At 35.9% G+C, this 11040-nt stretch overlaps 1 pseudogene; it reads left to right on the forward strand.

Moving 5' to 3' along the window:
- The first annotated feature begins 8284 nt into the window (after positions 1-8284).
- On the forward strand, positions 8285-10065 carry LOC101528340 (nibrin-like; annotated as a pseudogene).
- The last annotated feature ends 975 nt before the right edge of the window (positions 10066-11040 follow it).

Consider the following 11040-nt stretch of genomic DNA (forward strand, 5'->3'; position numbering starts at 1 on the left):
ATACCCTGTAGTAAAGCCTTCAATTAAAAACAAAAAAATCCTAGCCAAGAGATAGAAGCAAGACATTCACTGGATGCATAAAAAAGAAATCAGGATAGGAACAAAAGACCATGGACAGGGAGGCAATATGATTCCCACAAAGGGAAAACAATGCTTAATACTAGAGTGTGAAGAAGGGTTTAACAAAATGCCTGAAAAAATGGAAAAAATAGGTTGTACGATTAATAAAAATACAAAGTGATGCTTAAAATTAAGAAATTAAGGAATCAATACATGGCATGAATGAGGAATTCAGCCAAAGGACAGAGATAATAAAAAGAAAACAAATCTTAAAATTGAAGTAGTCAATAAGTCAAGTAAAAAATAGAATATAAAGCTTCAACAACATAATTAATGAGGCAGAAGAAAGAATATTCAATCCTGAAGACCAGACTTTTGAAATATCACAGTCAGTCATAAAAAATGAAAAAAATTAGAAGCATCATCATTTGGTTGGGATTTGTGGGAACCATCACCTGACCAATTATATGTCTTAAGAATTATGAAATGTGGACTCTGTGATGGACTGTGTCAATCAGTGGACAACCTCATCGAGTGAAACTGGCAGCGATTCATAACTGGTGAACTATTAAAACCATTTGAACAAGGATCTCAGAGCATGCCCCACATCCGGGACTTGGGGTGGGTGGGAAACTGGGTGGGGCTTCTCCGTCAATATCCCCCTTTACCTCAGATACATGATGGAAACAATATGGACATAATAATATTACCCACTTCCCTATACCCCCTGAACCTTTTTTTTTTTACTGTAATTAACTATGTAAAGATTGTCAACAAAAATACAATAAAAAAAGAATTACAAAATGTACAGCAAAAAAAAAGAATAGCTTAGAAAACTTATCCAACCAGAAAATTTCCCCAATTTATAGATAGACATGAACATCTAAATACAAGAAGTGTGTAGGATCTCAAGTAGTCATGATCAGAGAAGATTCTCACCATGCCACACTGTAATCACACTTTTAGAAGTAAAGCATAAAAGGAATAACTGAAAAATTTAAAGACAGAAATGTTAGATAATATTAAAAGGAATGCCCATCTGATTGAAGAGAGATTTCACCACAAACACTGATAGGTCAAAAAGAATGGAGTGATATAGTCCAAGTCCTACAAGAAAAACAAACAAAACAAACAAAAATGAGAAAAACAGAAAAAAAAAAAAAAGCGTAACTATCAACACAAAATACTTTACCAAGTGAAGTTTTCATTTATAAATGAGCATGAAATGAAGAACTTCCAATGCAAGTGGAAATTGAGAGATTTTGTCACAACCTGGACAGCCTTAAGAATGATACCTGCGGATGTATTTCATACAGAAACCAAGACGATAAGTATGTTGAACACTGTGAAAGCAGCAGACTCCCTAGTAATAGAACAAAAGAGATTCAAAGCATGGCATGGTAGAGGCTGAAAATCATATGACAAAAGATTTAATTGCTAGGAGGGACAGTAACTATATGGATGAATGTGATATAACATCACCCATCTACTTCGCCCGTAGTTGTTAGTTGGGGGAAAACTCATATAAATAAAAGGAAGTGTTATAATAATACCATAAAAATAAAAAAAGAAAATCAGGAATTACTACCAAGAAATTGGAAAATACAGTGTAAATAAATAGATTTCTGGACACAATCTACCAAAGATGAATAATGAAAATGTAGAAAAATAATAGACCAATGACCAAGACAGAGATGGCATCAGTAATATAAACCCTCCCGAACCAGAAAAGCCAAGCACTGATGGCCAACCCCAAAAGAACTAATCACAATTCTTCTTTGAACTGTTAAAAAGTATTGAAAAGAAAATCTTCCCATACTCCTCCTATGAGGCCATAGAACCGTTTCTTAAATCCAAAACTAGAAAATTCTAGTTCTAACAGTTATTTTTATACTTAGTACTTGCTGGATTCCTTATTTAGTGGAGGGTTAAATGTGTGATTATAAATTAAATTGAATATGTTACTGTAAAAATGAAAAGAAAAGTCAAAAAAGAAGGAGGATGGAAGTTTGGAATAAAAGCAATTGTAGGATAGGCTGGAAAGTACCACTATGTTCCTAAAATTGTACATATTAAACACACAAAATTCGTTCCTTTCACATAACTTATTAAAAGCATATGTGGAGAGTTGAACAAAAAGACTCCGGTGGGCTTATTGAAACATATAGATGTTACAATAATCACATTAATAACCCAGGGCCTGAGAGAATGTCTTAAAATGCTATGCTAATAAGCACTAGATGAAATAATACCTATCCATCTATTCAAAGACAACATCTTTAACCAGGCTGATCCTTTGAGTGTGGGATGCCAAGATCACCCTTCTGTGATAATGTTGTGCAGGGATGGAGGGAGGAAGTGTGGATGGGCAGGAGAGTGAAAAATCTAAGGCAAAAATATATATTCTACTTCTAATTACTAAAAAACTAAGTGGTGAATGCATAAATGCTTTTTTTCCTCCCAGGCAGAAGCTTAGGAAGAATTCTTAGCACTCGGAAGGACACCTGCTGAAATAAGTGAGAATGACTTCTTGCCCTGGATACACCATTAATAAAAGATAAAACCTTGAACAAGTTCTTCAGCTTTGCTGAGGGACAATTTTCTTATCATTAAAATATTGCTGGAGGATCTAAGATTCTTTTTAGTCCTAAAAATTTGAAAAGGAAAATTTTAAAAGCATGGAAATATGAAAACAGGGTAGGGACTCATTTGGAAAATCAGAAGCAGCGGCTAATTTATAAGAAGCAGTAATATGTTCTCGAAAATGGTTAATTATAATTGAACAGTTATTATTGCTATAAGGATGAGTAGATTTCATGAATAAAATTGCCCAGATCATTTCAAAATCATGTTATTTGAAGAAAAAGGAACAGGATATTGCTCTGCATTGTACAAAACCTCAGTAAAAGACAAATTATGAGTGGAAGCGGTTAAAAATTACAGAGTTAATGTTGGGTTATAAGTCACTGACTAGTCTGATTCAAAGTGATTTACTGAAACTAAGAAAGTAAGAAATATTATAATTACTCTGCCTTAAGCTGTATCCTTTCCAGTTGAATATATGTCCGGATTCTTTCTGCATTGTATTATTTTAGAGCAGAGCTGCCATATATCCCATCAACTCAGAAGGTTGTGGCTGTGTTCCAAATATGCCCACGTTACTCTAAACAGCAATTATAAATCCACAGCCCACTAATGTATATGAATATACATTATGGATTAGGTTTCTATATACAATATGACTCATTTCACAAGCAGGAGTGGCGATCTATCACAACTCGTAGATTTTGCTTGTTAATCTTTCAAGCAATCATGTGTCCCTTTCAGCAGGAAGTCCAGCGTTGTCTATCTGAGCTTTCATGTCTTACAACCCCAGGCTCTCAATCATATTTCCAAGACGATTGTAAGTGTGCAATGGTCTTCTACTGCACATTGCTCATTGTCATGTGGTGCTGCTTTCAATGATTATTCCTGTGCTCTTCCATAAATTCTCACCACTTTATGCCGATGCATTTCTAGTAACTTCCTATGTACACAGGGAGTTTTCAAAAGTTCGTGAAAAAGCTGCATTGTTTTCTTAAAATTTTATTGCTTCTTTTCATTTGAGAATTTCCCATCACTTCTGCATACAACAGCCAGGGCTGAGCTAGGCTGAAGACAGAAAGCTGGAATTCAGTCTGGGTTTCCCAAGTAGGTGCCAGCAATCTGAGAGCTTCAGCCATAGTGTGCTGCCCCATTAGCGTGCTCATTAACAGAAAATGCAGCCATGAATGAGCCACCAGGACATACATCACACATCTGGTATGGGATATAGTCATCCCAAGTGGCAGATAAGCATTGCACTCAGTATCAACCTGGAGTTATTTTTTTATTTTTCATTCTCCCGCAAGTGTTTTGAAGCAAGCTCATATTTGGACTCAAAATAGAGTGCCTGATTAAGATCCCAAGTTCTGCAGAAATGTGGCCTGAATTAAAATTTTATCTTTGTTTGTTTTCAGCTATTTGACTTAAGACACATTATCTACTTTCTGAACCTGAATTTCTTCATCTACAAAATCATCAAGAAAAGCAGAGTGTAAATTATGTTGTTGTTGTGAAAGTTAGTGTGGCTAAATTGCTTGTCTTGCATGCGCCAGGATCCCATAGGGGTGCCGGCTTATGCCCTGGCTGCTTCCCATCCAGCTCCCTGCTTATGGCCTGGAAAAGCAGTCTAGGAGGGCCCAAAGGCTTGGGACCCTGCACCCATGTGGGAGGTCCAGAAGGAGCTCTAGGCTCCTGGCTTCAGATTAGCTAAGCTCCAGCCAATGTGGCACCTTGGGGAGTGAATCAACAGGTGGAGGATCTTTCTGTCTCTCCTTCTTTCTGTAAATCTGCCTCTCCAATAAAAATAAATAAATCTTAAAAAGAAAAAAGTTATAGGGATCAACACATATCAAGTAGACTTTCTGGCATCTGAAACTTTTTGTGCTACTGGAACAATTGTGTTTATTTTATTACTACTAATAAATGGAATAATTTTCAAAAGTGTAATAATATTCCAAGGTTGCCATAATATGGACTTTATTGTCTATAATGTTTTTGTTTCAGGAAGAATCTGAGCCTCTCCCCATGCAAATTAGCCTGCCTTCAGCTAATGGCTTTCCACAGTAAAGTAACTTAGCTCTTTGTCATACATTTTTCCAAGGGGAAAAAAAAAAGTCAAGTTTATCAACAAGGAACTCATGTAAGAGTAAAGTTAACTGAGCAACACTTAATTTTGATAGTAGTTAGGTAAATACAAAATAGACAAAAGACTGCTTTCTATACCAAATGTATCTGTAAAAACATATTTATAGTAATATCAGCCTATGGCATTTTGGAGCAGAGACAGCTCTCAGGTGTTGTGGGTTAGAGGGTAAATGACACAACCTTAGTTAACACTGACTCTACTGGAATACTGACCAATAAACTGCAATTGATTTACAAACAGAAAACTACGTATTTTTACAGTGAAGTATATGTACATGAACATGTGTTTATCTGAGAAACAACACTACACGAAATAAAGCATGTTAACAGATATGTGAAGTGTACCATTAATCTAATTCTGAAAATACATAAATATAAACACGTATATAAGTAATAAAACATTAAAACAAAGGATAAAATTATGTGACAGGCTAAAGATATTGGTCATCTATGAGCAATGAGAGAGTGGAATATTATGGAGAAATGAGGGCTATAATTCTTTATATAATAGTTCATTTAATTTTAAAATATAAGATATTGAAAGTTAGCTAGGAATAATATCTCTTTTATTCTGAAATAATTAGGAGAGATTTGGGAAAGATTAAAATTATTTTTTCTTCATATATTCTACTCGAGGAAATTCTCCATCATGTAATTTTCTTTCTTTGTTTAAAGAGATTTATTGTTATTTGAGAGGCAGATTTACAGAGAGGAAAAGAGAGAGGGAGAAAAGAAAGATCTTCCAGCACTTCAGGCACAGTATCAACTTGCTAAGTTACTTGCCAGCCCTGTTGGTGTACATTTCCAATAAAAAGCAAATATATTGAAAGATTACGTTGTAATTTTTTTATCTGATCTTGGTTAGAAACATCATCTCTAAGAAGATGGACAAAAGAAATCTAGAACGAAGAAATGTAGAAAAAAGTAGTGTGTTTTCTCAATGAGATGTAGGTCTCTTATGTTCAAAAATTATACACAACTATAAGTGAATTATTGAAAATGATATTCTTAGCTTGTAAAGGGTTTTTAGAAGCAACTGCTAATACATCAGGAATGAAGTATGATAAGAGCATGAACAGATATTGGGAAGAGTAAGTAAAAACAAAAGCCATTAAATGTTCAGCACCATGGTGCTCGATTTATTGCATCTTGGCTCCAAATCCATCTTTAACTGCTCTGCAATAACGGACAACCTTTTTTTTTTTTTAAATGCATTTCTCTTCTACAATTAACATGACTAATTTTGTTGGCTTAGGGTGCTGAGGGTCATTACTAGAGTCGATGACCTTCTCTTAGCAACACTGATACGCTGTTTTTATTTTCATAAACCTGCATTACAGGTCTGTCGTACAAGAATATGGATACAACTTGCTGCAATTCAGTCATAAGCTAACCGGTCACACAAACTCAACAATCTCATGGCCTCAGAACAGACATGGTGAACATCTTCTGTGGTATACCTGATACAGACACTATGAAAGTCAAATCTGGAGTCTGCAGTAGTACCTTTCCTCTTTTTGTGTATCTTTCCAACAACACTGACTACACTGACCTTGGAAGATGGTTTCATTGAATCAACACACATTCATTTGACTTCCATAGTCATTCCTAATTTGTGTCTTTTACAACTGTCATAACAGAAAGGACTTGATTGCACAAATATTTAGTAAATTTTACTCAGACCATTTTTAAAGTTGAAAGTTAATATAATAAGAAGCATAAATGCTGCCAATTATCTCTGAAGGTTCTGCTTGCTTGTTTATATTCTAATTTTAAGAAGCAAATAATGACTGTGACTGATACCATCAATGAATCTTAGCTAAATATCACCTGAAATAATGCCAAGGTCAGTATGTGTTCATGAGATCATTGATCTTATATAAAGGCTACAGATATTAATATCTTCTTTTTTGCACCTACTGTGTGGATAAAAATATAGTTCTCAGGAAGTTAATGAGCATGATTTATTCTGAAGGAGACAAAGAAGACTAGTGAAACCTGCCAGGATTATGTGCTTGGAAACTAAATCATATTGTTGCTTAGTTAGTGGAAGTTCACATTTTTTTTTTTTTTCTGAAACCAATTCTGCTTATTTCATTTTCGTGCTTGGATTTTTAGGTGGAATGTGGTTGGAGCTTAGGTATGGTGTCATCTGGAATTACAAAAAAAGCTCTGGGAAGAACACATATCAATGAGTTTAAGAATAAATATAGAGCAAAATTTGGAGGGGCAGTTTGTACAAGCTTAGAAAGAAATTCTATAAGAGTATATTTATTTGAAAGCTGTCTAAGACCATCTTACGAACAATTGCATTGTTTCTTAGTTAAGAGCTTTTGATACTTTAGTTTGCACCAGAATTATGTGGAGCATTGTTAACAGATATTGCTGCATATCCAGTACCACTCCACAGAGTTTGATTCAGTGGCTCTGAATAGACGCCACAAATCTGCATTTCTGACCATTTCTCAGGATATGATGTTGCTGCCACTTCTCAGAAAACCACAGCTGGAGAGCCATCATCCTAGCTTGTGGCAATTAAGTGTAGGATCTGTGCTGATGGACTTGGAGATCAACCTCCCTGGGACTTTGTCTGATCCTGCTGTTTCTCAGATTCCATGTGCCTCATTTTCTTATCTGGAAAAATGGTACTAAAGCTCCATTTCAGTTATTTCATAGCAAAATGTTACAAAAAGCTTTAGACAGTCTACCACATTATACAAGTCTTTACTGTATTTTAGTTGTATGGACATTATAAATAACTTAATATTAAGAATTTGATTACTGGCTTTATCAAATTCTTTAAGATTTATCTATTAGAAAAGCAGAATAACACACACAGATACAGAAAGAGGGAGAGATCTCATCATCTCCAGCATTTGTTACTTTTTTTCTTTTTGAATAAAGTGGAATCTCTTCGTGATTTTAATCTAAAAAATTTTTTGTTAGTTGGACTTTAAAAAAATATATCATTGACCATTTGTTTCTTTTGAGAAACATCTGTTCCTATCTTTAGTCATTCTATTAGGTTTTTAGCTTCTAATCTGGATATTAACCCCTTATCAGATGTATAGTTTGCAAATATTTTCTCCCATTTTGTATGTTGCTTTGTGTAGGCTGTTTATCTTGATACAAAGAAGCTTTTTAGTTTTTTTTTTATTTTCTGCTAAATAAGTTGACAGTGCTTAGAGGTGATATGAAAAGATAATTAATATTAACTGGCTTAAGTTAAGTGGAGCAGCGGCCCGGGAGCGCGCACGCCTGGAGCTCAGGCGGCTGGCAGGCGGGCTAGCGCCGGTCGCGTGGGCCAGCAGCAGGGCCCATGTGGAAGCTACTCCGGGCCACGGGCCCAGCCCGAGAACCATTACAGACTTTTGACTGGCACTGAATACATCGTAAAGGAGAAACTGTGCTATGCCAATTGAAGATGATCAGCCAATCAGTTGAAATCATGCACTGTTAACTGCTACCTCTGCTCTAACCAACTTGGGTGGAGTATGAGCCTTTGGTTGGCTGTTCTTGTTTAGATGCGTCTGGGAAAACTGCTCTAAATCAAGCTGTATTGCAACTTGGAGGACTCACTGTAAACAGTTGGACAAAAGAAAGTACTCACCTTGTCATGATGTCAGTGAAAGTCACCATTAAAACGATTTGTGCACTCATTTGTGGATGCCCTATTGTAAAGCCAGAGTATTTTACTGAATTTCTCAAAGCAGTTCAGTCCAAGAAACAACCTCCACGAATGAAAAGACAAGGTCTTCGACCTATTCCTGAAGCAGAAATTGGATTGGCAGTTATTTTCATGACTACAGAGAATTATTGTGATCCTCAGCACCAGCCCCGTTTAGGAGTAAAGACAACGACTCCAGGGCCAAGCCTTTCACAAGCCTTATTGGTTGATGAAAAACTAAGACCAAGTATCCCAGTGAACACTACAACGTATGTCGTTGACACAGAATCAGAGCAAGTAGAAACATGTATGGATTTGAGTGAAAGGACTAAAGAAATCCAGATGTGCAGGTTGGAATCAAAGTCTGTAACACTTCCACAGGAAAGATCCATTGTAAAGGAACCTCCCCAAACAGGTTCTCATAATAAAGGATCAAATACTCTGGGAAGGAAGAAAATGTCAGACTCTCAAGGTTCACCAACAAAGTTTGCAGGTGAACATAAAGTTAGAAAATGGGCTTCTTCGCAGCAGACTAACTCCATCATAAACTACTTTCAATCATTTCCTAAAAAAAGGGAAAGAGATGAAGAAGATCAAGATATGTCTTCATCCAAGTCAGCACGAATAGAAATGTCTTGTTTTCTTCTAGAACAAACCCAACCTGCCCCAGTCTTACTATGGGAAAATACACAGCAGCATCTATCTCAGAATGAGCCTTTTGACAAAAAAAAACAGAGAACTTGATTCTAGTGAACAATTTCAAATCTGATGTGAAAAATTCTGCTCATCAGTCTCTTTGCCCGGAAAAGCTAATAACTAAAAAGAGAAAAGAAATGGGTGATCGGGCCATAGAAGATGAAGTCTTGGAAGAGTTATTGAAGAACACAAAACCAGAGTTGAAAATGCAAGTGACTGCTCATAAGCAAGAGGAAAATGTCAATATGAGGAAAAGGACCAAGATGGATCTGGAAACAGGCAGCACTCGCAATGATGAAACAGTACCAGAAAGAGACAAAGGATCTCAAGAAAGTGAAATTGGGAAGAAATGTGATCTTAAGCAAGAATCACTGTGGTCAGTCAAAGAAGTGTCCATCAAAGAAGAAGCTCACAATGATGATGAACTTCAGGAAAATGGCGAGGAGCTTCCAAAAAAGCTGTTACTGACTGAATTTAGATCATTGGTGGTTAGCTCCACTTCCAGAAGTCTGTCAGATGTAAATATTGATTATGGTCAACTGAAGAATTTCAAGAAATTCAAAAAGGTCACATTTCCCGGAGCAGGAAAACTTCCACACATCATTGGAGGATCAGATCTAATAGCTCATAATGCTTGAAAGAATATGGAATTAGAAGAGTGGCTAAGGCAGGAGATGGAGGTGCAAATTCAGCACGCCAAGGAACAATCACTTGCTGATGATCTCTTTAGATATAATCCTAATGCAAAAAGAAGAAGATAACTGAAGATCTTAAAAAGAAGCTGTGAAAAAGGATTTCTAGCAAACACTTCACGCTAACTAGGTTATATAAATTTAGTATAGAGGAGAAATTTAAGTCACAAATGTTTTATGGCCTGAATTTGTTTAATACAATGGACACAACTCTGTTCCTTTCTTGTGTAACTCTCCTGCAATCTTCGTTATTGGATTCCCCTTAGAAAAAAAGAAATCTTTGATGTCATGCCCTTTTGCAGAGGTTTTTCATACCTATTCAAATTCCTGTGCCTGTAATATTTTCAGTAATTTTCTATACAAGAATAGCATAATGTTTACTATAAAAAAAAAAGTTAAGTTGAGCAGCTTAGATACAAACCGGAACCCAGATGGGATCACGATGCACGAAAGGTGAGGGCCCAGCCACTAAGACATTGTGCTGGGTCCCAGTAGCACAATGTTTAAAGCCGTACTGAATGGTTTTCCATTGTCCAGGTACAACACAGTGTATTCATCTACTCACCTAATTCAGGAAATCTTTATTTCTTCTACATTTACAAAATTATGAATGAAACTATTATAAACATTTATTATCACATTTTTGTGTGGGCACAAATAAATACTAAGGAGCACAACTACTATATCATATGGCGTATTTAGTATTTATTACTTTTTTTTCTAATTAACACTGTATTGAACGAATTAAACTATCACATGTTGAATTCCCATTAGCTTTCCCAGGCGACGAAACTGAACAGATGATATACAACCAAATTATAATCTAGTTATATTGCCCTCACAGTTGGGGAGTTTTAGATCTTAGCTTTAAGGAAAGGGTCATCAAAGCAATGCCATATGTGGCCAGCACATGATTCATCAGCCTACGAAGTATGGAGGGGATATTTTAAAAAATATCAGTGAATTGGAATTGGTCATCAATTTCAGGACCAACCATGATTTCGGTTTTGCCAAAGATGTAAATTCTATAGCCCACCTGCAGTGCTAGAATATTTATTTATTTTTTAAATGCTAAACTCTACTGCGAAGTAACTATATTGTTCCCAATAATAATGGGTATGAATATTTTTGGTTTCTTCTTTCAAAACTTTAACTAGTTCCCTGTGCTCTTGGCTTGCTTGCTTCCTGAGGGAGATC

Source organism: Ochotona princeps, chromosome 3, assembly GCF_030435755.1.
Source record: "Ochotona princeps isolate mOchPri1 chromosome 3, mOchPri1.hap1, whole genome shotgun sequence".
In the NCBI taxonomy this organism is placed as follows: Eukaryota; Metazoa; Chordata; class Mammalia; order Lagomorpha; family Ochotonidae; genus Ochotona; species Ochotona princeps.